The 26,591-nt window shown below is 32.6% G+C and overlaps 1 protein-coding gene across 1 annotated transcript in view; it reads left to right on the plus strand.

Annotated features, from left to right (window-relative positions):
* Positions 1–20,755: 20,755 nt before the first annotated feature.
* Positions 20,756–26,591, plus strand: part of LOC129217184 (uncharacterized) — a 51,876-nt gene continuing 46,040 nt past the window's right edge. Inside the window, exon 1 of the mRNA XM_054851447.1 lies at positions 20,756–20,898. The gene's annotated coding sequence lies outside the window, so the exon portion shown is untranslated. The remainder of the gene's footprint in view (positions 20,899–26,591) is intronic.

Consider the following 26,591-nt stretch of genomic DNA (forward strand, 5'->3'; position numbering starts at 1 on the left):
TGCAGCTGGAGTTAGTGGCAAATATCTACTAAGTACATACTTTTACATGACCTGCGCTCTTGTGACAGTCTGAAAAATTTAAAAGTATGTTTTCCACATGTGATGTGTCAACAGTCCATGAGCCTCAATAGGCTATACTGCCTCCAGATCAAGTTTATTTGAGGCAAGTTGCCTACCTGGATGAATTTTGAGGTACCTGTCCTGCATTAAATTGTGTACTGAATTGAGGGAAACCTGGAAGATGTGTTAGGCCTTTTGCCTCAACAACCACCTTGCCCTTTTATCTCTCTAAGCAGCTACTGTAATACCAGGATTAGAATCTTCGGCCATCCGGTTTTCAGTTCAGTGTATCACTACTAAACCATCAGCCTGGTATCAAATTTAGGACTTCCATTTTGTATAGCAGAAAATTTCATAACTATACAGGCAGATAGACATCTTAATCCAATGGCAATAATCATTAAATCAGGGAAGCAAAGATATTAATTAAATATTATAGATTTCAAATTAAAAAAATTGAATACTTACCAAGATTTAAAGTATTTTTGCTTCTTGAAGAAAAAAAAACCCTTTTTATTAATTCGAAAAAAAGTCTTATATTGATGATTGTTTCATCCATAGATTAAAGCACTTTATTCTTGTCTCACTTTTCTAGTTTTATTTTTTTCACTTTTTCCAGTTTTCTTCTATCTTTCCAGAAAATTTTCTGTGATAACATTTGTAAAATTTACATGTAGTTATTTGTTAGTTTTTAAATAAGTTGTAACAAAACAATAGAAAATTATTGCCTTCAAAAATATTGCGCAAATAAAATGTTCAATTGGAAAATTTAACAATCCTCTCTTTTCCGGATTTTACCTTTCAAAAATGTAGTAGTTAAGATGCAGCAGAACCATAACAAGCAGTTCCGTCTAGAACTAAATGAGCCTACTTTCCCGTACACCTATTTTATTACTTTCTAGTACCTGATCAATATTCTCAAAAATAGCTGAAATCGCAAATTGTTTCAAATATAATTTTTTAATAGGTTAAGCTGATTTCTAGGAATAAAATATGCCTCACTCATCTAAAAAATTAGATGCGTAAAAAATAAATAAACGAATAAATAAAATAGCAGCACCTTTTAAACAAGCACTAATATACTTATTTCCATTAAAAAAATTCTTTAGCCGCTTTCAAAATGAAAAAATAATAATTAAAATTAATAAGCTCATTAAAATAAATAATCATATCAAAAAAAATTGTTTCTTTTTCCCCTGTTGCCAACAATAATTTTTTAAATAATTAATGCACTTACCAAAATAACTAAAAACGACATATCTTTATGTAGAAACAAATGACTTCGAGTTTATCCGCCAAAAACTGAATACCTAAATTAAAACTTTAGAGTGAAAATAAAAACAAGTCATATTAACAATAATTATTTCACAGTTAAAACCATGGCTGCAGAGTTGGAGTCAATCTCATTTTGGGATAAAGGAGTCGGGAGTCGAATATCTAAGAATCGGAGTCGGTCATTTTTCCTCTGTGTATAAATTTTTGCCAAAGCTACGAAGTCAGAGTTGGAATCCGACTAATTTTCGGGCATAGGAGTCAGAGACAGGTGCCCCTAAATTCTCGGAGTGAGAGTCTGGAGTTCGTCGTCGAAAGATATTTCCAACCAAATTTTTTGAAGTAAATCTGCCTTTAACTACGGAATCTACATTGACTTTCAGTTTCCCTGTAGGTGCTAATGTTAAGGGATTTGAACTGTTCAAAATTGAACGAAAAATTGTTCAAATCAAAAAGATATTTTATATACGAGTTTTTCATTAAAAAAAATTTCCTACAAAGTTTGTTTGAAGCAAATTCGCCTCACAGTTCGAAATTGCCTTCAATTTCTCTGTGGGCGCTAATGTTAAGTTTTTTTGAACTGTTCAAAATTGAACAAAAAATAATTCAAATCAAAAAGTGAAATATAGGAATGAGGTGTCCTCGCCGAGATCTTTTGAACAAAAAATATTTGTTGGAATCGGACTATTTACTCAAAAGTTATTAGGGAGGGGCGGGACAGACAGACTGGCAGACATTTTCCCCCATCTCAATACCCTACTTTCCAATTTTTAATTTTTTGATATTCATTTATTTTGACTTTTTTTTTTTTTTTTTGTAATATTTTCAATATGCATTAAGCCTTCTTTCATGTTTTTTTCTTCTTTCTCCGACTTTTACTGGGAAAAAAAGGCTGAAAAAGTGAAATAATTTGTGATGTTCAAATTCTCTACCCTTTTTTAGTACTGAATTTCAACTGTGGAAGAGCCTCTTTAGCTAAAATTCCGTTTCAGATTACCTAGGAATTCATCTAACCCTAATTCATTTTCTGCTGTTCAGTAATCAAACATTGGCTAACACTGTATGAGATAGTTTAGAACAGCAGTACTATTTAATATAAAAAGATGATAGTACAATTAATATTCAAAAAATGACCACTTGTATTGTTTGCCATGACATACAACAATGAGTTTCTCAAATTCCTTAATTTAATATTTTGACTCTTTTTTTTTTTTAATATCTTTGCTTTTAACAATGTTTTAGGGCATCACTAATAAGTGCATTTTCTCACTGGTGTAATTTTTTAAAATATGATTGAAAACTTGATATTTAAAAATTTTAGCTTTGTTTTTATTTGTACTTATAATTATCAGAATTGCTGCTTTTTAAAACATACATTTTGTTATTTCTACCCTACTCAAAGGTAGACCATCTTCTTTACTTATTCATGTTGTAAAATCAACTGCTAAATTTCCACAGCGTTGTTGTATGGATATTTAATGAAATTTTTTTACCGGTGTATTATTTTTGAAGTATGGCGGAGTCTCTGACTGGCTAATATTGGAATCAAATCTGTGTCTATTAGCAATGCATGAAAGTCATTCCTTTCATTGTGTGACGAAGCTGTCAGGAAGCGAGTGTCATCCCACACTGTGCTTGTCTGTGTATTGAGTGTGTGATAGATACGCCTTCTTTCCTAACTGACCAAGTGCTTCATCTTCACATCAGTCATCTTTGTTGTACAAATTGAGAAACGAGCCTGTCTTCTTATAACGACAGTGTATTATAGAGAGCAATAGCTAAAGAAATACAGAAATTCATTATAAAATGTGTTGACTGTTTTTGGCTTCTGTTGTGTTTGTATTGGGCCCGTTTTATCTTTTTGTATTGACCTTAAAATGACTTTTCACGAAATAGATAATACAAAATTTTTACTTTTTTTTTCTTATCTCAAGTTACAATCAGGCTTCTGACAGTCGGGACAAAATATCTGTACCTCAGAGCCCAGAGCATTTTTTAACATAGGGACTACGCGACACCAATGTCGCTTAGTGAAAGAAAGCTGTCGCCTAGAAGATGCAAAATCAAACCACTGGGCGACATTGGAAAATCCAAGATTGGTTCACGAATTTTTGTAAACGGATTTCAGATCTTTGTAAAACCTCGTCTTCTTTAAAACCGCTGATTCGAAATCGTCCCGTGTAGGAATGTTTTTGAGGGAAGGCCATATCAAAGCCCTGGACCATATAGCGAAAGGAAAGTGTCACTTGGGATGTTTTTCTGCTTTTAAATCAGGGAAGGGGTTGTCCGCAGCGGGGCCATTGTAGACAGCGCCACATTTTTAGAAGGTGCCAGGGGCTCTTACAGGAGGTGTGTGCGTCTCTGATTTCGCACAATTCATCTCCATTATTGGTGTCAGTAGCAAACGTTTTCTTCCTCAAATTACGGAAAAAATCGAAATACAGAAGAAAAAAAATCAACGCACGCCAAAAATAATAGGTAAGTTGTATTGCATTTTCTTGAAATGTGTTTTATTTTTACAATTTTGAGCGCTACACCTTATTTTGGATTCCCATCTAAATATTACGTTCAGACAAAAATAGCTTTGAATAAATAACATATTCTCATTCTGCACACTCCTTGTGTTTGCAGTAGTCCTGTAGTTTGTCATAGTGTTATTATTGAGCAATCACGAATAGCATAATCAGGGTTCGTACGCCCTTGAAAAACCTTGAAAAGTGCTTGAAAAAAGAAAGTTCATTTTCAAGTGCTTGAAAACCTTGAAAAAGTTTTAAAACCTTGAAAAAGTTTCTTAGTGCTTAAATTCTCTCAAAAATCAACGAATTGTGCTTAGAAGTTTTAAAAAAGTATTTCACCAATGCAATTTTCTGAACATGTGTTCAGTATGCAACATCGCGAAAAATTGCTTTCGTGTTTGGGATTTCAATCCTTTTGCATCTTGTAAATATTTTGATGTTTTTTACAACCGAAAGATATTTTGACATATGGTACCTTAGATTAGTTTATTTTTTGTTTAATTTCATTAATTAACAAAGAAATTAATTTGGAAACCATGACAACATTGAACTTACTAGGGTTTCGCGGAAAATTGCTCTTGTGTTTGAAATTTCAATCTTTTTGCATCCTGCAAATATTTAAATATTTTGGCTAATCAAATGTTAGTTTCGCATATGCTACCTTAGATTAGTATATTTTTTGTTTAATTTTAATGAAAAACAAATAAATTTATTTCATGGGAAACATGCCACGTCGAACGAACTCAGACTTTGCGAAAAATTGCTTCTCGTGTTTGAAATTTCAATCTTTTTGCATCTTGCAAATATTTAAATATATTCACTAATCGGATGTTATTTTCATATTTGCTACCGTAGATTAGCATATTTTATGTTTAATTTCAGTAAAATATAAGTTTATTTTATGGGAAACATGACAACATTAAACTTAATTCGCGAAAATTTACTTCCCTTGTTTGAGATTTCAATCCTTTTGCATTTTGTAAATATTTTTATATTTTTGGCAATTAGTAGTTATTTTGACACTGCTACATCAGATTAGCTTATTTTATTTTTTTATTTTATTAACTAAAGAGTTAAAGAATTTATTACCTTGGTCTTGTTTAATTATTTGCTTATTTATTTTTGCAATTTTGAATGATTATCTTTACCTAATTTTTGGTCATAACAGATTTTTTTTTTTAATTTAAATTTCAGCAGTTGAGCACCTAACAAATTAACTTAAAGTTTGTATTTTAAATATAAAGTTGATTTATATAATTTTATTTATAAGTACATCATTTTTTTATGTCTGCTAAAATAAATAAGGTGTATAACAGGGGTGGTTGTGTTATGATTATTCACTTGAAATCCAGTAGTGTTCGTTTTTATGCTTTTACCTCCTTATATCTCCAATTTTCCCCTTTTCCTCAAATGTTCAAAATTACTACTTTACTGCGGGTACTTGGAGCTTACTGAAAGAGGCTTTAATCAGCAAAGGGGTAGATAGCTTAAGGAGGGTCTTTCATCTTCATTTGGATCTAATAAATTGACCAGTACCAGCCTAGCTAGGCCCAGTGCCTGTTGCTGGTTATCAACAGGCACTGGGCATGGTATTTCTATGCAGAATATTTTGACTTAATAAACTATTTTATGAATTGTATGCATAGCAAAAGTTATTGTTGTACATATGTATATTCAAGTAATAGGGGTCTTAGTTTTAAAAATTATTCCCCCCCCCCCCCCGCCCCATTTTGCTCTTTGAAACTTTCAGGTAATTTTTTATGAACTCACAAATCACAATTACACCTGAATATTATTGCCTTTCTAAATTTAAATTCTAATTTCAACAATAACCCATTTTTTCCCAAAATAAAACTACTTTTGTCATAATACATGTCAACTTCTTTTAAATCTTTTCGATTCCGAAATATGGCTCTATAAATCTGAACTTGCACATTTATTGTCTATTGCAAGTTAATCAATGAAAGCTGAATAGGCTCAAGTTTGCATTCAGAGTATTTATCACTGCTTAAGCTGCTTTTGTATATTTTGAGGTGTAGAGACTGGACTGTGGACTTTCATAAACTTTTCTTACTTCCTAATTTTTAAATTTACTCGAGGACAGTTGAAATGCCTTATTGGCTGAACAGCTAATAAATACATACGAATAATTGATTTGCATACTTATAAATGATTTGCAAACCTAATATTTTTAGAACTTAATAGTGCAAACTGAAATAACTTTCTGGGTAGTGTTTTTGTCCTAACCACCCTTATATTGTAATAAACCACTGTATGGTACTGGAAATAAATGTTGAAACCGGGGGGGGGGGGGGGGAGTGACTTCAAAAACTCCTCTTTGGCAATGCCATTGAACTTGGGTATTTTAGTTTCTTCCCATTAAAGTTAAAAGCACTTATGAAAGGGTTTTTTTTTAAGTATTAATTTGCTGATTCTAGAAAATATACAAACCTCTGACTGCTGCAACCTTTGAAAAACCTCAAAATTAAACCTCTTGGTATCTGTTTCTCTTTATGACCGAACTTTTCAAACATTTTCAGAAAGACTTTCAACGCAGTAGATCTTTCATCAAAGCGTCTCTTGTTGTAGAAAAAACAGTTTTGTTTTCCTATACTTTTTTGTATTATTGCCTTATTTCTATGTGTTTGTAGTAAATGAAATCTGCATACAATATTTTTAGTACAAATTTATGATATTGCCTTGAAAACAAAATTTTTTACCTTGAAAAGTGCTTGAATTTTTTTCTGCCTAAAGGGTATGAACCCTGATAATATCCTCACTTTAACAAAATTGATGCTGCTCTGATTTTTCAGATTACTATGACGACAATCGTTTTTAATTTTTATTTAGAGAGCAAAATTTTCTTCGTCATAGTTATAAATCGTCTGCGGTTTGATTTTATTCATATTTATTTCAGAACTTAACTCAAGCAAACTTTAAATTAAAAAAAAAGGGTTTTTTTTGTAAAGTTGTTTTTTTTTAAATTAAAAAACGCCTATATAGATTAACTTAAACAGAAAAACGTCATCCAATCGTCTTTAATATTTCCAGATTCCTAATATGCATCATTTAAGTTTGATAAGAAATTAAAATACATAACGTTACACGCTGTAAATAATCTTTATGCTTAGTGTACTGGTGGATATCGGCCATAAAATCTTAATTTTTATTACCACATCCTAATTACCATTTCTTTTTTTTTTTTATGGATATGCATATGCCTCGTGCTACCTATTATAAAAAGTCACCAGTACCACCACGGGTGCAAATTTCTGGACCATTTCCGTTCTATTTGAATAAACAAGAAACGAAACCCAACGAGTAGGGTCCTATCGCAATTCGTGATTGCGAACTATATAATTTTTTCGCAATCACGAATTTGTCCGCTGTGTCACGGAGACTCACAACTTTTAGGCAAGGTTATGGATCACTACAAAATAAAATGCTTTTAAGAAATTGAAATAAAAAAGAAAGAAAGAAACGAAGGAATTGGAAAGGGTAACCTACCCAGTAGTGCCTGAAGTGCAGCGAAGTCTTGAAAAATTCGGGTTTTTAACGCAAATAATTCCCACCATAATTAAGTTAGAGAATTGAAAATAATTGCATAGGGAGCCTACTTGCTTGCGGCCCTGATCACCTATTTTAAAAATAGTAACAAAACTGGCTTTATGCTGTGAGTGCTATGTAATTCTTCTTCATTCCCTTTTTAATATGGGACCCTCCAAACCACTGCTCTTGTTAATATTACCAAAGATCGTCTACAAATTGCGTTTTAAAAAAGAACTTGTAAAAGTTTCCAGAGGGGAGGTCCTCCACCTCTCCTTTTTGCCAACATCGTTCAAGATCAGTATAAATTTTGTTTTAAGCGTTTGAGTTTCAATATGTTCTTGGTGCGGGCCTTCAAATCTCTCCTCCACGAAACATCACGAAAAGATAGTATTTAACTGTAACTTGTAATTTTAGCACTACAATTGAAAAAAAAAAAAAAAATCCGCCGGATAACCCCCGAACCTCTCTCTTCTGAACATTATTGGACATAATGTTTGCGTTTTTAAGGTTTCAATTTCAAAAAATGGCCGAGGGGAGGGGGTCGCTCCCGAGCGCTTAATACTACAAAAGACAGAATGCATTTCAAAGATTACAAATCAGAAAAACTTACTGGGATGGGCCTTCAAATCTGTCCTCCCTTTAACATCATCAAAAAGATCGTCTAAAACTGCATTCTTAAAGGTACAATTTCGAAAAATAGACAAGTGAGCGCCACCAAACCTCTTCTCCCCTAATATTACCAAAGATCGTCTAAAATGCATTTTTAAGACTACAAATTCGAAAATTTTCCGGGGGAGAGACCCCCGGACCCCCTTTACTTCCGAGTTAATATTATACTTACGGTTAATTTCATATTGGCTTCCTCTTAAATCAAAAGTCCTATAGAGTTACCTCAGAAACAAACAGTACTTACAGAAATACCACCTTGAGGCAACGATATATGCACATATTTGTTGAAATAAGAGGAAATTTATTGAGAATGTTACAACCTTTATGATAAACTTGAGTCGCCTAGTACACATTCCTTAAAAAATGCTCTGTCAGAGCCAGAAAAAATTAAATCACATAAACACTACTTCACAAGAGAGAGAGAAAATATTGTCTGGCGGATGCAAAAGGTGGGAGGCACACTCTTTTAACACTGGTAAATAGTTACAGGATTTTTTTTTTCCCGAATTACGTTTACATGGCTCAAAGCAGAATAGGTTTCTACATACAATGCACTAATAAATTGAAAATCGCAATTTTTGAACTTATATCAGTCTGGCTCTGAGGTACAAATATGTTCTGGATCATTCCACGTCAAATCACCTAAATTAAATAGTCAACCGTGCCATCATGTCTCCGAGTTGTCCGTTATTTTTTTATGAATAGGTATCTATGAGAAGAGCCAAAATTAATTTTGATAAATAGTTGGGTGTTACCACTCTTGATCTAAAGTCAGTTTTTATGCTTTTTCAGTTGGGAGATTAAATAAGTCATATCTCCGTAGTACCTACTATTATCTGAATCTTTCTTTTTTTTTTTTTTTTTTTTTTTTTAAGCATATTTAAATCATTCTCTTGCATAAAAAGTAGAAGGGTGTTTTTTGTTGTTTTGAAAAAAAAAGTTTGTTTTGCAGAAAATACAAGTTTTCTATTACTTTAAATCCCTTTCAAGCTTAAAAAAGGCCAAAAAATTTTCAGAACAATTAATACTGGACTGTCAAAGGATAAAAATTGATTTGTATCAATAGTTAATCACTAAAAAGTTGCTCACTTTGGAAAAGAATTGTGCAAAAAGCTCCGTTTCAGACTTCACAAGAAAAAAAAAAACACTTTTGGTTGAAAGTGTACTAAATATTAAGAATAATAATTCAAAGAATAGTGTAAAAAATATTTCTAATGACATTATTTTGCTTTTTTTTTTTGATATGAAAAGATGGGGGGGAAAAAAGTACTCTTGAAAAGTTTTCATTGCCTAAACTTGTTTGGATTACGTTACACCTGACAATGATCTTCCACACTTACAGTACTCATACAGCACAACTCTAGATTTCTCTGAAGAAGATTTTTTTTTTTTTTTTGCTGATTGAAGTATATTTTAAAATCTCTTCGAAACTTATTGATAGAAATTTTGAGTTTCTCATCTTTTGATACAAAGGAAATAGTAAATTTTTAAAATAAATGCTGTCCGCACAAGCGTGCCCTTCATTTCGCATTTTATAATCAACGAAAGCTATGTGTCAATTCACTTTCCAAGCGAAACAAGAATGATCCATATTACATGAGTATTGTAAGAGCCGAAGATCATAGTCAGGTGTTACGTAATCCAAACAAGTTTAGGCTGTGAAAACTTTTCAATAGTAATTATTATTATTATTTTTTAATCTTTTACTGTCGAAAAAAATGCCTGTAGAAGTAGTTTTTACACTATTCTTCAAATTATTATTCTTAATATTTAGTACTTCAATCAAAAGGGGGTTTTTTTTCTTTGTGAAGTCTAAAACGGAGATTTTTGCACAATTCTTTCCAAAGTAAACAACTTTTTAGCGATTAACTGTTGATACAAATCAATCTTTTGGCAGTCCAGTATTAATTCTTTTGAAAAGGCTTTGGCCTTTTTTAAGCTTAAAAGGGATTTAAAGTAATAGAAGACTTGTATTTTCTGCAAAACAAACTTGATTTTTTTATTTCAAAACAACAAAAAACACCCTTCTATTTTTTTCTACATAGCAGGAGAATAATTTGAATGTGCTACAAAAAAAAAAATTTGATGCAGATCATAGCAGATACTCCAGATATATGACTTATTTAATCTCCTAATTGAAAAAGTATAAAAACTGACTTTAGATAAAGAGTAGCAACACCCAATTATTCACTGAATACTTTCTGTCCTTCACACTGAAAGACAAAAGTATTAGCTTGAAATTGATACCGAATTCAGCTTAATCGGTTGAAAAGTAAAGAAATTGGAGAGATTTTCTAAATTCATGCCGAAACAGTGGCTCCAAAAAATGATCAAAAGTCGAATTTTTGAAAAAATTCTCCAAAGCGTGATTTTTATTCAAAAAATCTTTAAAAATTAATTTGGGCTCTTCTCACATATATCTATTCGTAAAAAAATAATGGACAAAATCGGAGACATGACAATACATGGCATTAGGCAATTTGACGTGAAATGACCCTTCTTCGATTTCTACCAGGACTTTCAGACCATAAGACTTTCACTTGACACTTTGGTGGCAAAAACACTGCGATATGCTTTGCAGATTCTTGAGAAAGTCTGCACTTGATTTTGTACTTATGAGTAAAAGAAACTTAAAGTTTTTAAGGGGAGAAATCTCAAATTTCAGCTTATGAAGAGCTGTACCATATTTTTTAGGATATAATACACAGGTTGCATGTACTTGTTTTAACATCTTATTTAAAAGCATTTCTTGGTGCCCATTGCAATGAATCCAATGTCGGTTTTTCTTACAGACTTTTTTTTTAACCTATGCATTGCTGACTGCTGAAAAAAAAACTGTAACTGAACTAGGGGTGGGTGTCCAAAAAAAAAAAAAAAAAAAATCAAAAGTTGAGAGTCTTACCCTCTAAAAAGGATACTTTTGTAGACATAAAATTACTGGTAAAATTTTAGAACCCTATTAAAATATTTGGAGGTCCCCCAAGAATGTCGGATATTTCCCAAAACTGACCAAAAATTTACAATATTTTACATAATAACATACATTCACTTAGCAGTCAATAAATTAGGCCCTTTAGGATTTGGTTAAGCTAGAGTAACAGTTAATAATAGAGAATAAATTACAGCCAATTTATCAAGTGAAGGAAATTTAGGGGCATAATCTAGAAAGTATACTAAATGTAGAAATGAATTCTTAATGTATTTAAAGTTAGCGTTTCAATAAATCCTCTATATTATTTCAAAAGTTGGAATGTTTTTAAACATACACTGCCTTAAATCAACTTTTTTATAAATTTTAACAGATTTTTAATCTTGTTTTATGCAGTGGTTATGTTCAACGAAAATAGTGCGTAATTCAAAATTATATAAATTAAGGCCTAAAATTAGTGTTAAAAAATAGAGGTTCAAAGATTTCAAAAAAAAAAAAAAAAGGAAATCTTCAGTGTAGTGATAGATAAATACAAAATACCCTGAACGTGTAATTATTTTGATATGTAAGCCCAATGTGCATAAAGAAAGCATGAATCAACTTATTGTTTATGAAATTAGTTGGTTAGAATATTCTGTTGGCAATCATTAATAATATTCTGCATAGTTCTTTGTTGGACATTAACACATTCATGATTTCTCATCTCAATTCTGTGATGGGATTTTCCTTCACTAACAAATCAAAATTATTATTTGCCTTTGTCAGGGAATGTCTTAAAACTTTCAATGTGAAAGTTTTTGATTGTGTGTCATCGCAGTCAGTATCATCTTTGGTTTTGTCCTCCTTCGCCACTTCTAAAAGCTCTTCTAGAGTTCTGCTACCAATCGGCAGGGCTCCCAAATGGTGACCTAAGCTGGCTTATTAGCATGCCATTAGCAATCTCAGAAGTTTGAAATTCTAAAGGAGGGGAAAACTTATGTATATTTGCAGTGCCAATTTTGAAGTGTATAATCAAATCCACGTAAAATAAAACCACATAAAAGGATGGTCTACTGTAGATTATTTTTAAAGTAGTTTTAAATATGATTATTATTAAGTCATTGCAAGTTACTTACTTTTGGGGAAGTACAAAATTTAAAATAAGCATTTAATTTTATTGGCCACCTAACCAAAACATCTGCATTTGCACCCCAAAGCCCTCTATCACGAAAACCAAGGTGGGCAATGTATACCTTTGACTTTATGAGTTGTTGCGCTTCTGAAATTAGTTTATCACTTTTGATTTCTCTCTGTTGAAAAAAAAAAATTTTATTAAAAAAAATTCTTTTAATTCACCTTGTGATTGATTGATAGCAAGTCATTACCAGTGCTTGAACATGTTTTCAAAATTATTGTAAAAAGATAAGTCCGTTTTTGTAGGTAATTCTGGTGATGGTAAAATGCTTAAACTAATGCTAAAATATACAGGAGCTTGGTAAATCTGTTTTAACAATATGCATTTGCATTTTAACGCCATAATATGTTGTGTAATTAGGTTGCATTTTTTAAAAATACTTTACATTACATAGGGAAACCTCACTTATCCGTACACAATCCGTTCAAACGGAAGTTGAATGGCGATTTTCTAGACCATAGGTATTTTCTTATTTAAACCTATGAAAAACATTAAATATACAGTACAGTATTGTACATGAAATGCATAAATAGTAATTTAACTACACTTTGCTGGTACTAAAATGAGCTGATGGTATAAGTGAAATGTGGGGAGGAAAAAAATGTTTATGTTACTGTCTCAGGAGGAGTCAGTAGTAGACGTTAAATCCCGGTTATCACAAATTTTCCATTTCCAACTGCGCTTGCGCGCAGACTTAGCTTTTTGTTCTTTCTGCTTTAAGATTTTGTGTTGCTTGTTTATATTTAGGCTGAGCTAGAGTCCCAACAAATTAATGAATGCGATTAGAATATTTTCACAGCGATTTCGTGATATCTTAATGTATGAAAATCTTCTGTGCGGACGTTTGTCACCATAATAGACCAAGAGCTGAGCCCCCAAAACGCGATTTATCTGTTTTATGGCTTGTGGCCGGTTAAAATAGTAAAAAATGCAATGAAAAAACTTTGGCTCTAATGCCCCCCACTAATTTTGGGTCACACGGCTGTGTGGGTGGATGAAAGGTCAAAAAAAAGAAAAATATTAAAGTGATGAGTTAAATGGCTAAAAATTATATAATAACATTAAATTAATTAGAAAAAACACGTAGCAAATTTCTCCCCCAGCTATGTTGGGGCGAACGTGGTGCCCCCCACTGGTAAAGTATCCATTATCAAACTAAAAAAAAATGATCACTTTCGTGGGGGGGAATTTTACAGGGTATTAGTTTCATTATTTTGATTGCCAAAAAAAAAAATTCCCCCCCAGTAACTATGGGTCAATTTGTCAAAAAAAATTTTTTTTGTTCCTCTTTATTTGGTCCAAGTCGAGTATTATTCGAATGTTTAAGTTGCAAAAAAAAAAAAAAAAACCCCAAAGTTTGAACGTTTATACGTTAAAAAAAACTCGTAGCAATTCCCCCCCCCCCCCACACACACACACCTATGGAGGGGGCTGCTACGCGGTGCGCGGTTTTACAACGTGGTGCCCGTCCCCCCCAGGGGGTGAATTATCGATTGATTAAATAAAAAATGATCACTTTCGTGGAGGGAATTTTACAGAGTATACATTTAATTGTTTTAATTGCAAAACAAAATCTCCCCTCCACAGCAATTATAAGTCTACTAGCTGCATTGCCCGGCGTTGCACGGTCTACCTCAAAAATGTACGTGTATTCGGCGCTCCAAACATTTTATACAATTATATAAATTTTCCCGTTTTCATTACATTTCTTATTGCTGCTCCACTGCTATTAGTCAAAGCGCAATGTTATATAGCCTATAGCCTTCCTCAATAAATGGACTATTCAACACAAAATGAATTTTTCAGTTCGAACCCGTCGTCCCTGTAGACCAAGAGCTGAGCCCCCAAAACACGGTTTATCTGTTTTATGGCGGGTGGCCGATTAAAATAATAAAAAAATGTAATTGAAAATTTTGACTCTAATCCCCCGCCCACTATTTTTGGGTCACACGCTGCGTGGGTGGATGAAAGGTCAAAATAAAAGAAAAATATTCACATAAGTGAAATGGCTGAAAATTATATAATAACATTAAATTAATAAAAAAAAAAAAACACATAGCAAATCCCCCCCTCCAGTTATGTTGGGGCGAATGTGGGAGCCCCCCCCCCCCCAGAAGGGAATATCGATTGTTAAAATTATAAAAAAAAGATCGTTTTCGTGGGGTTGGGGATGGGGAACTTTACAGGGTATTTGTTTCATTACTTTGATTGCCAAAAAATCTCTCCCCCCCCCCTAGTAACTATGGGTCAATTTGTCAAAAGAAATTTTTTTGTTTCTCCTTATTTGGTCCGAGTCGAGTACTATTCGAAGTTTCCCATGACCTCTTAAATTGTAAAAGAAAATTGCAATTATTTATTCGGTAAAAAAAACAGGTAGAAAATCCCCCCCCCCCCCCCCCAGGTATGTTGGGGCGAACTTGTTGCCCCCAGGAGTGAATTATCGATTGATTAAATAAAAAAAGATTACTTTCGTAGAGAGGGGGGATTTTCTCAGAGTTTACATTTGATTGTAGCAAAAAAAAAAAAATCCCCTCCCCAAAAATTTTTTTTTTAAATCTAAATTAGAAATTTTGAAATATTTTTCAAAATGAAAGGAAGCAATTCATCGTCCGTACATCAGTGTTCAACTGTAGCCAACACAGTGAAGTCGTTATAGCTGTTGGTTTTTCTTTTCGGAGCACGCTGTACCGCATCCTTAACTGAAAACGTAAAAAAATCCTTTTTTCAAAAATAAATTTTGATGTTTTTATATTATGAGTGTTTTAAAGGGTAATTTTAAGTGTAGCCAGCCATTAGATAAAAGATTGAATGTCTTGACAGAAACTTTATTTGAAGGAATAAAAGTTTCTAAGATTCGAAAACACTGAAAACTGAGATTCCGTGATTTAGATTTTTCCGAGTTCTTAACAGAAGCAGATCATCGAGATTGTAGGAACATTTTTATCAAACTAGATAGACATTATCACGACTAATATGATGAAGGTAAATAAATATATATGAATTACCAAATTATTATTTTAAAAATTCTTTTAACGCATCGGATTAACGCATTAAAATTTACAAGTAAAAAAAAATCGTTATTGCAATTTTAACATTAAATCACTTTTGTTTGTGAAATAAACTCATAACTACTGGGGTAGGGGGAGATTTTTTTTTTTTTTTTTTTTTTTTTGCAATTAAAACGATTAAATGTATACTCTGAAATTCCCTCACGACAGTTATTTGTTTTTTATTTAATCGATCGATAGTTCAATCCTGGGGGGGGGGGGGCACCACATTGTAAAACCGCGCACCGCGTAGCAACCCCCCCCCCCCCCACACACACACAAATAGATGGGAAGAATTTGCTACGAGTTTTTTTTAACGAATAAACATCCAAGCTTTGTTTTTTGCAATTTAAGCGGTCAGGCTAAAGTTCAAATAGTACTCGACTCGGACCAAATAAAGAGGAACAAAAAAAAAAAAAAAAAAAAAAAAAATTGACAAATTGATCCATAGTTACTGGAGGGGGAGAGATTTTTTTTTTCTTTTTGAAATTAAAACAAATGTATGCTCTGTAGAATTCCCTTCACGAAAGTGATCATTTATTTTTAATTTAAGCAATCGAAAATCCACCCCTGGGGGGGGGGCACCACGTTGTAAAACCGCGCACCGCGTAGCAACCCCCTCCATAGGTGTGTGGGGGGGATTGCTACGAGTTTTTTTTAACGAATAAACGTTCAAACTGGGGTTTTTTTTGCAACTTAAACAGTCATGCGTAAGTTCGAATAATACTCGACTTGAACTAAATAAAGAACAAAAAAAATTTTTTTGACAAATTGACCCATAGTTACTGGGGGGGGGGGGGAATTTTTTTTTGGCAATCAAAATAATGAAACTAATACCCTGTAAAATTCCCCCCCACGAAAGTGATCTTTTTTTTTTTAACTTTAATAATCGATACTTTACCCCTGGGGGGCACCACGTTTGCCCCAACATAGCTGGGGAAGAAATTTGCTACGTGTTTTTTTCTTATTAATTTAATGTTATTATATAATTTTTAGCCATTTAACGCATCACTTTAATATTTTTCTTTTTTTTGACCTTTCATCCACCCACGCAGCCGTGTGACCCAAAATTAGTGGGGGGCATTAGAGCCAAAGTTTTTTCATTGCATTTTTTACTATTTTAACCGGTCACAAGCTATAAAAGAGATAAATCGTGTTTTGGGGGCTCAGCTCTTGGTCTATAAGGCTTTTAAACGGCTGGACCGATTTTGATCCAATTTTTTGTGTGCAATTAAGTTGTGGCAAGCATGGTTTCGAAGCGCGATGGATCGAATCGGAAATGTATTTGTTAATTAATTAATTAATTAAAACTTTGGATGGTTATTTCACCCAAATGATTAATATTTATTTTTAACTATTGTTGAGCGAGAACTGAAATAAATATTTAACACGTTGCCAAAGGACAATAAGAAAGCAGGCTCTGCTTTTTGTAATGAAGTTTGCTAACTGTGATATGTCAATTGAGAATAGATAAAACGTAGAGAGAGAGAAGCCTTCATTTCTCTCTCGCGCTCTCTTGAAAGCAGGGCCGATCCTAGGGTGTCGGCCGCCCGTGTGCAAAGACCTAATGTGCCGCCCTTCAAGAGTAATTTGCATATTTTGACTAATCTTTGACGCCATATAAATATTTCTTCAAATTTCTATATCAAGTTCTAATTTAAAAAAAAAAACAGAAAAAGGTTGAACTTATAAAAATGAAGAAAAATTTTCTAATAAACTTTTTAGGTACAATTTATATCTTTGAAGAAAGTAATAGATACCAAAATTTACTAGTCGTAAAAACGCATTTTATAGTCTGTCTTCGGTGACATCAGTGAAAGGACGGAGGAGGGGGAATCAGGGGAGAGGGGATTGCTCCCAGAAAGTTATCGAAATTGGCGTATGAATAATAATTTTAGTAATCTTTGTTGTGTTTGGTTGCAAAGAGAAAAGAGTCGGGTATATTCAAGGTGCATGGAGAAATTTTCGAAATTGACGTCAAATATCGCTATTTTAGGAACTTTTTCGAGACTTCAGGGGAAAAGTAATGTTGGAGTTCTCTCCTAAAATTCTTTCAAAATTGAAATTAATTCGAAGCTATTTTTTGTGACCGCAGCTTAGGAAAAATCGGCGCTCTTCCCGAAAATTTTCCGAAACTGAAGTTTTAAACAAGCAGTTTTGGGTTATCTTAGTTGACGTTTCTAGAGGGAGGGAGATTCATTCATCTCCCATTGAAAGTTTTTGAAATTGAAGTTTAAAACGCAAATTTAGGCTGTCTTCGGTGACGGTAAGGGATCTGGCGGCTTTCCTCCGGTAATTTCTCGGCACTATTGTTTCAAAAACCCATTTTTGGCTATATTTGAAAACCATAGGGGAAACATGAAAAAATTCCGAACTGAAATATTTTTCGGAACTAAAATCCATTTTAGGCTATTTTTGGGTAGGAAGGTTTTGGGGCTCTCAAGCGTATATTTCTAAAAGCGCAATTTTATGCTATCTTTGGTGACGTTAACAAAGCTGGGAAGCTTGGATATTTTCCGATATTAATATCTAAAAAATACAACTATTGACTTTTGTCCACCTCACTTCGATGACTGATGGGTATATGCCCTAGCGCCGTAAAAATTTACATAAGCCAGGCTGTTCTCCTCTAGACTTTTTTGGAAACTGAAGTCCCAAAATCGTATTTTAGGTATTGTTTGATTACGATGGGACAAAGAGCGAGCGGGGGTTCAGTGTGTCCTCACGAACTGTTTTTTGAAACTGAAGTCAATTTCAAACTGAGGGGGTGGGATTAGGGGCCTCTCTAAAGACGCTAATTGAGACTATCTTTGGTAGTAATGTTTGGGAATGGATTTCGGGGCTCTCCATCGCAAAAATTTCGAAAAAGAAATAGGAAAAATGTCATTAAGCAATTTTTGATGACATTAAGAAGGGCCGCTGTTCTCTGAAAACACATTTTGGATTTTAAAGCCAACATTTTCAGGCTATGTTTGATTAAGTTAAGTTCGAAGGGGTGAATCAGAGATTTAATTGGGTCCTTAAGATCGGTGGTTCAATCAGAAAAAATTTCCGAAATTAAAGTCCTAAAAATGCCATTTTAAGCCTTCTTTAGTCTCGTAGGGGGGCCTTGGCATCCTTTTGGATCTTCATTTTGGACCCACGTTTAAATTGACTACCCGGGGCAAGAGCCCTGATCTGAAAACGGGCAGTTCATTCGTGATTTTAATTCGAAAAAAATGCTGTAAAGGGGGGGAAATACAAAATTTTAGTTCAGTCATATATATTTGACTTTCAGAGGGGAGTCGAAATTTTCCACTGGTCTGTTTTTCTTCATAATATTCTTTCTTTGAAATTTTTAAAGAGCGAAATGACTTATGAAACGATTCGAAGTACAGTGCGGAGTTCCGCACGGGTCGACTAGTACCAAAATATTGCAGGAAGAGATTCACTGACCCCTTTTCATTGCGTTACAAAAAATGGCTTATAATTGCTTTTTTTAAAACTTCACTTTCAAAAAGTTTACGACGAAAGACCTTGAGCCTTCTTCATTCCAACATTTTTTTGAGGGAGGGGGGGGGGGGGGGGGTCTTTATGATATTTAGCTGGGTACGCCCTTGCTCTTAGAGGGATGGTCACTCTTGAATATATAGATTAATACGATTTTTAGTAGGGGGCCCGGGGGGGGTCGAAAATTTGAAGTTACGCTATTGCATACAATATTAACAATTTTGTTAGTAATGTAATTTTGAGTATCAGGCTTATATTTTTGTTGAATTTTCTTGTTATTTTAACAACAGAAATTAGTAACAATGAAACAATGTGCTTCGGCAATACTTTTTTGACTTCTGGCTTGCGCATCGGTCCATTCGCAACTCCAGAGCTCGAGTACGCTACCTTGCGGTGATTAACAATACTAAAGAAAGAGTTAAAACATTCCATTCCACGTGTTTTCTTTGGTTGAATTACAGGCTTCAGACAGTTTGTGATGTAATGTAATTTGGGAAGAATAGAAAAAAATGCTCTCCACAAATACGATGAAAAATTACTTTCATTCACAAAAAAGCGTCATTGCAAGTTATTCGCAACTCCAACGAACTGTAGGGGGCACTGAAGTCACTGTCTAATGGCGGAATTGAAAACTAAAACAAACGCACATGGTAACGAAGAAAATGCTAAAAGTGTTGTGATTTTTGTTCGTACGTATGATTTTTTCGCTTTATTCTTTTTAAATTAATTTTCAAAGTCTTGTGGATATTCTGGCCCACGTAGAAAGAAATGAGAATTCAAGAAGCATTACTAAACGTCAAAGATTAATGCAAACTACGTAGTTCGTAGTTCTAAGCAGCTATTTCCACGATGTTGAATTCGATATTTATCAATTCTTGATAAAACTAAATAATAATTGTGGCCTGAGAAGAATAACAATTAATGCTAGAAAATTCAATATGACATTACAAATTATTATCGAAAGAAGATGATACTTCTTTGCCTTGCTTGGCTAGCGCTTAATTTTTTTCCATTTGTAGCTGAGTTATTTCTCTCGAATTCCCGAATCGGTTCATTTAAAATTTTTCTGTTTCGACTTTTCTAATTTCTGAGTTACGATTTAATTGTGTCATGTTATGCAAATCATCAACAAAATTCTCACGGATATATGGTGGTAGTTTTCTTTTCAGTTGATTGACCATTATTTCTTTTCACTTATCGAATTCTGTAATCTTACTACCATTTTATTCCACTCATGATAAAAATTAAAAATGGTTTAACTAAAAACGCGAAATCTCGCCAAGGCTACTTTGCTCGCACAATACCAAAATTATAACCCTAAACAAATTTTGCGAAACCTTTCAGCTGAGAATAAAAGGAATAAAGTAAATTCTTTCTAGGTTAAACATTTTTCATTTTGTTCTACGATAATAAATCCAAGAAAATATTTTGCATACTGTCCATTTCAACTAAATGCTGCTGTAAAATATGATTAGTTAAATTAATTTAAGATTAAAAAAAACTCATATTCTTACAAATTCATACAATAAAAAATTTTACCTGGTATAACGTTATCCAATTTTGTTAATCCAGAGTTTTCTTGTTTACGCGTCCACCATTTAATACTTTTTTGAAAGAAATAAAGAAAACTAACATTATTTTGAGAAGCTCGAGAATACTCTTAGGGGACGAATTAATTTCTGTAGCTGAAAGCAAACTAAGACACATCGATTGCGTTAAAAAATACTCAGAACAAACTGCCTGTGTTTACGTCAACAGACACACATGGAACTAAAACGTGGCAATGTTTTAGTTCCATCGGCAGTTTTGTAAATCACCGCAAGGTAGCGTATTCGAGCGCTGGAGTTCCGAATAAGTTACGGTATTTGTTTGTTTTACCTTTTTCATCCGCCATTTGACAGTGGCTGCAGCGCTCCCTATAGTTTATTGCAGTTGCGAATAAATTTCGTCGTTGGTTATCAAATGTTATCTCTTCACTCCACATTTCTTACTCTTTAGCTCAGTGACGCGGTAACCGTAGAATATTTCAAATGTTGCTGGTTTGTTGACATTTCGATTTCGCCCTCACACTAGTTATGTGCACGTGCATGTGTTTTTCTGCTGTTGCTCCGTTTCAGAGTGAAATTAATTGTGCTTGTTCTTTTAATCGAATTTTATTTTACCGGTTATCTGCATAATACTATAGTGAAAAAGGTAATTAGACTTTAAAAAACTGTAGGCTCACACGGGAGAATTATGGGTCACTCTCTCTTTTCGGGGTAAATAATGGTCACCAACTTTTTACTGTTTAAAAGTGTTTTTGCAAAAAAACTAAATTTTGCTAAGTCATCCTTATGCATCCAATTTTCCTATACCAATGTCAAAAACTATGCTACAGTGAAGTAAATAAGAGAGAAAAAAGAGTTTCACACTTCTTTAAAAACATCTTCAAAAAAGATTGCATCGGAAAATTATGATTTTTTTTTTCATGATTCGTGTCGGTGAAACACTGTTGAAGGAATAATTTTGTTGGTGTTGTTTTTTAATAGCAAATGGTCTAAGCTTTTCATACCTACATACATTTTTTTTTCTTTTTAAAAAAAGTTAGCATAAAAGGATGCTGATTTATACCCCAGTTTAGTGGGGTAATTCTGGGTCAGTATATTTTCTGATTTAATTGCTGCAGAAGTATCATGCCCGTTTGGCTAGCAAATAAATTTCAGCTTTGAAGATAAACTATTTCAGCATGCAATTATGGCACACATCAAGCAGCAAATTAATACAAATTCCTTAAGTATCAAATAAGGAGACAAATTCAATAATTATAACAAATCAAACTCGCTTGTTTATCTTGTAATTGTAAGTGAAATCAAATTCTCAAATGAAGTCAATGAGAAAAACCCTGCTTGCAAAATTATAAAAGTTCCTCAACAAACTGATAAAGACAGCCCCTAAATACAAAATGAGCTTATTTTGCAGCTCTTTATGACAACGACAAAAAGAGGGAAGAATTTGCATAAACACAATTGCAAAAACATTTCTGTTTTAAAAATATTGAAAGATGGTGCTATAACTGAAATTCATTCTGTACTTGAAAATATACTATGTTGTGTATGATGATAGATGATAGCGACATATTCTATAATGGGAAAGAACATAAATTTTGGACAAGGATAAAGCAGAAATTAGTTTTCAGGAACAAGGTGTCAAAAGTTTTAGTTTGTTCACGCAAGACTTTTCTAGAAGTAATTTGAAATAAGTGCACTTTTTCATTCTAGTTAATTGAAATTGAAAAGAAAAACCCTTGCAGTCGATAGAAACATGAATGATGAAGGTAGCATACAAATATTATACTAATTTCTTCACCGAATCGTAGGCTAAGAGCAATTACCAATTGTAGTTGACTAGTAAAAGAAACATCAAATTATATTCATTTAAAATGTGTTATTTCTTTTTCATAAAATTTTTTGTCATTAAAAATTTCTGTGGGCTAATTAATAATAATTTGGAATAGTTAATTATTTTTGACATGACTTACTTTTAGTGATGTGGATCGGGTAAATACCCAGCGGGTAGGTAAATATTTTTTGGGTATTTACCCAAGGTCTGGATAAATACCCAAAAACTGGGTACTTTACAAAAAATGAAAAAAAGTGAATGGTATTTTTTTTAAAAAATCTAAATATGAGATAATTGGTAAAAATGATATATACATATGTATTACACAGTTTATAATATTTTTTATTGAAAGACTTGATGAAATCATGAAAGAAACATATCGTGAACCAAAGAATCTTTCTTTTCAATGTCGTAATTGGAGAAGTATAAGCAATTCATTACGAACTTCAGGATTTCAAAATCACAATCTAGGTTAGTCATAACCAAAATGAAAAAAAAAAAAGGAAGCATGAGGGATGTTTGGAAGGATAAACTAAGAAGTTATTAAGACTATGGTGTTATTTATTTTATTGATATTTAAGTGATAACATGGAAAATATAGAAACAGTTTTCACATTAATAAGCAAAAAAGAAAAAAGCAAAATATTCTATTCTGTTGCCTTGCTCATTTGCATTTGCTCCCCTGTAGGGTGGGAAGGTAAATATTTTTTTGGGTATTTATCCGAAGGTAGCGTAAATCCCCTAGTAATTTCGCATTTTGAAAAAAAAATTAGGTAGTATTAAAAGGTGACTATTTTCTTTTTTAAACATAAACCCTAAAATAAAAGATTAAAAATTTTAAATGTTTATGTATATTATGCGTGTGTGTGTGTGTGTGATACAGAATACACCTGAAGAATTGAACTAAGTGTGGAGGAAATTTCTGCATAAGATATAGGTAAATAAATAGTAATAATAAATTGAGCGACATTTGGTTCCATTTTGATGTCATGCAGGGACATATTATTGGATTATAAAAGACTAGGACCTTAAAAAATTGATGTTTGCTTTTTTTGTAACCAGTTAAGCTTTTTACTTTTTGTAGAACGGCTTTTTATATCTGAAATTTGGCTATCAACATTGATTAGGCATATCCAACACATTTAATGTGAATATCATATTAGATTGCTAAACTGTTTCACACAATAATTCTTTAAATATGTGATCAAAATACAATTTTTGGGCAAAAATTTATTGTTTTGTATATGATTGGTTGTATATATACATAATGGAATACATACAGAAAAGTATTTTAGTTGAATATAAATTTTTGAAATAAATACCCGGGTATTTACCCATTTTGGGTATTTACCCGGGTATACACCCTGGGTATTTACCCCTAAAAATATATATCCGGGTATTTTACATCACTACTTACTTTTAAAAAAAGGGGCTGACCCACATTTACCCCATGTGTGACCCAAAATTGCCTCGATCTGGGGTAATTTCTGGTCACTCATTTAATTTAAATAAAATAAATACTAATGTAATTTTAGGTAAAGGGATTTTTTGAATGATTTCTAAATTGTGTAAGCTTACTCCATGCCGAATTAAATCATTTTGTCTTTTATACTTAAGAAAATATTACGATGTTATGGTATTTTGTCCCATAGTTGCCCCGTCTGGCCCTATATTAAGTGAGTTACTTGGTTACTGGCAAATTTTTCGGCACAAATTTCTAATTAAATACAATCGGACCTCCATATATCAAACTTCCACATATCGAAATTTTCTATATATCGAAATTCCAGCACGTTTCCATGTTCATTACATAGAAAAATTGTTTCTATATATCGAAAAAATCTCTATATATCGAAATTTTTCTCGAGACATTCCTAGATTTTTTTTCCACTTTAGACTGTTTGTCTCATGAAAAATGAAGGTTAGGGGAGAATATTATGTTCACTAAAGGTTGATATGAAACTCATATGGAATCTGGGGCTGAGAGGTGTGTAGATATGTCGTTGTTCCGTTCTGGAGTTCTTAAATTCCGTCAAGTTCATTTCAAATCTTATTACCAGCAACACTGTAAAATCAGTTTCAAGTTACCCCTTTTGTCTGTTGATTATCATTTTTAGTCTTTTAACTTCAATAAAAATCATTCAGGTTAAGTAGATTGTGGTTTTTTTCTTTTTCTCTCGATCACATTGTCAAAACGAAAATACCCTAATATTGCGGATCAAGTTGAATTGACGAAGAATGAAGATGTGTGAAGACGCAAAAGTGTAATTCTGTTAATTTTTCAATTCTTAACTTTTAATCTGATGCTCGTATAAATTAGAAATTGGGTTTCATACACAAAAATGAGCTTTAATTTTAATGTTTTAGGAGATTTTTACGATAAAAACAGATTGTTTCTATATATCGAAATTTCTACATATCAAATTTTTTTCCGGTAATTTGCTACTTCGATATATGGAGGTCCGACTGTAGTTAGTTGTAAAAAGTTTTTGTGGAAGATTTGTTTGAATACTTTTGTTTATGTAATCACAGGGTTGGCAAAAACCCGGGTTTTTTTAAAAAAGCCCATGGACCCAGGGTTTTTTGGTTTTTTTTAAATAAAACCCAACTAAAGCTGGGTTTTTTAAAAGAAATGTGGGTTTTTTTTGTCTTTTTTTAGGGAAAATGTAGGGTACTTGTAGCATATTGTAGCGTAAGTATATGAACAAAGCACAAGAATTGTCTTGGGGTAAAAAAAGCTGGAAAACTAGTTAAAATTCAGCGTTTTCTGAAGAAGAGTGAGTATGAAAGACGACGAAACCCAAGAATGGTGAAGTTTCAGATTTTTTAGTTTCCATGATTACCAACAGTTAAGGCAAAATTACTTCTTGAGTGATAAAATCTATTGTTCGTTTTTAATTACTACTATTTTTTTTTTTTTTTGCATTTTACTTTATTGTATTTCATTTTTTTATGCAAAACTACTGTAGAACCTCAAGTAGTTTAAATCCCTATTTACTGAATTCCAGCTTAATCAAGACATTTCTTTGAATTTTATGTTGCCTGTTTTTCTATTTCTGTGTACAGATTAAGAAATATTAAACTTTTTTGTAAGATAATGAAAATACTGTACATCCTATTCTGTTTTCTGTCCGACCATTTGTAAAACCTGTTAATTTCTTAAAAAAATATAACTTGTTAATTCGAAATTTGTGACGTGTCGGGTTGCAGAAAATAATTCACATGAAAGCCTTTTAGCTAGAGTAGTTTCCTCTGTACAATCTACAGATATTGAGAAAACCAGAGGTGACAGGACTTAGTCAAGATAATTTGAGTTATTTATTGACCAGTTAAAGATAAAAGTTAAATATATATTTTTTAAATCTTTGAAGTATTTTTAATGCCGTTAAGAGTTAGGAAATACTATTAAAATTCAAAATTCATTTTTTATGTCCATTGTCTGTGGTGAAGAACAAATAAAATAGAAGTTTAAATTGTAAAAGTATTTAAAGTAATTACTTTTTTAAAAAACTTCTCAAAAAATTTAAAAAAACCCAAAAGTGGGCTAAATAATGGGTTTTTTTAAATGGGTTTTTTCAAAAAAACCCATTGGGTCCAATCCGGCCAACCCTGTGTAATCATGCACTTATTCATGCATTTCAAACTGCGAATCTACAAAATTTTATAAGCTTTTATGATTTATGATGATTCAAACTTTTATTATATAGTTTTGCTTTTTTTTTCATAGTCTGCTTTATTTTGTTTTATCTAAAAGAGATGTAATTGATGAAATAAAGACTGGTTTCCAAAATGAGGACGTTGTTTTCAGCCGGGAGGGGGGGGGGAGGTATGAAATACAAAATTTAAATCTAACTTCAGAACAATGTCCAAAAAAAGAATGAACAATTTTGATCTTTTTCTGCTTTTTCACTTATTTTTACTACTAGCAAACATAGTCATTCCATGTCAACTGACCTAGGGGTCCCCATTCGATCATCTCCGATGTCACTGAAATTTTATAGAGGTGTAGAGATGCCTTTGAAACTAACTTATGCAAATTTTCAGCTTCCTAGATCCAAATCCTGAGGATCTAGGATCTCCGAAAAATGTGATCCAAAATGGCAGATTAGCTTTTTGTGCCAAATTACCAAGTTTAGACTAAGTTTACAGAAAATTTTATTGCACTGGAAGCCTGAAATTTTTGGCTGTTATACATTAGAGTATTTTTTGAAAATTTGAGCTCATCAGATTTTTTATAGCGCACTTGTAAACTCGTGAAAAAGCGCGGTGGGGAAATTTTTTCCTAGATTTTTGATTGTCATAAAATCTGAACAAAAATAATGCAAAGACATGTACTTCATGATTACATTGTAAAAATACTTGTTTTTAATGGGTTACAGTTTCAGAGCTTAAATATCTATTTTCTAAAAGATATTGTCATTCCTGGAAACCTGAAATTTTACGCAAAAAAAAACTATTAGAAATAAAGTGGAACTTGCTTTTCAAACTAACATTCTCTAATTTTCTTT

This window comes from Uloborus diversus, chromosome 2, assembly GCF_026930045.1.
Source record: "Uloborus diversus isolate 005 chromosome 2, Udiv.v.3.1, whole genome shotgun sequence".
Taxonomy (NCBI): Eukaryota; Metazoa; Arthropoda; class Arachnida; order Araneae; family Uloboridae; genus Uloborus; species Uloborus diversus.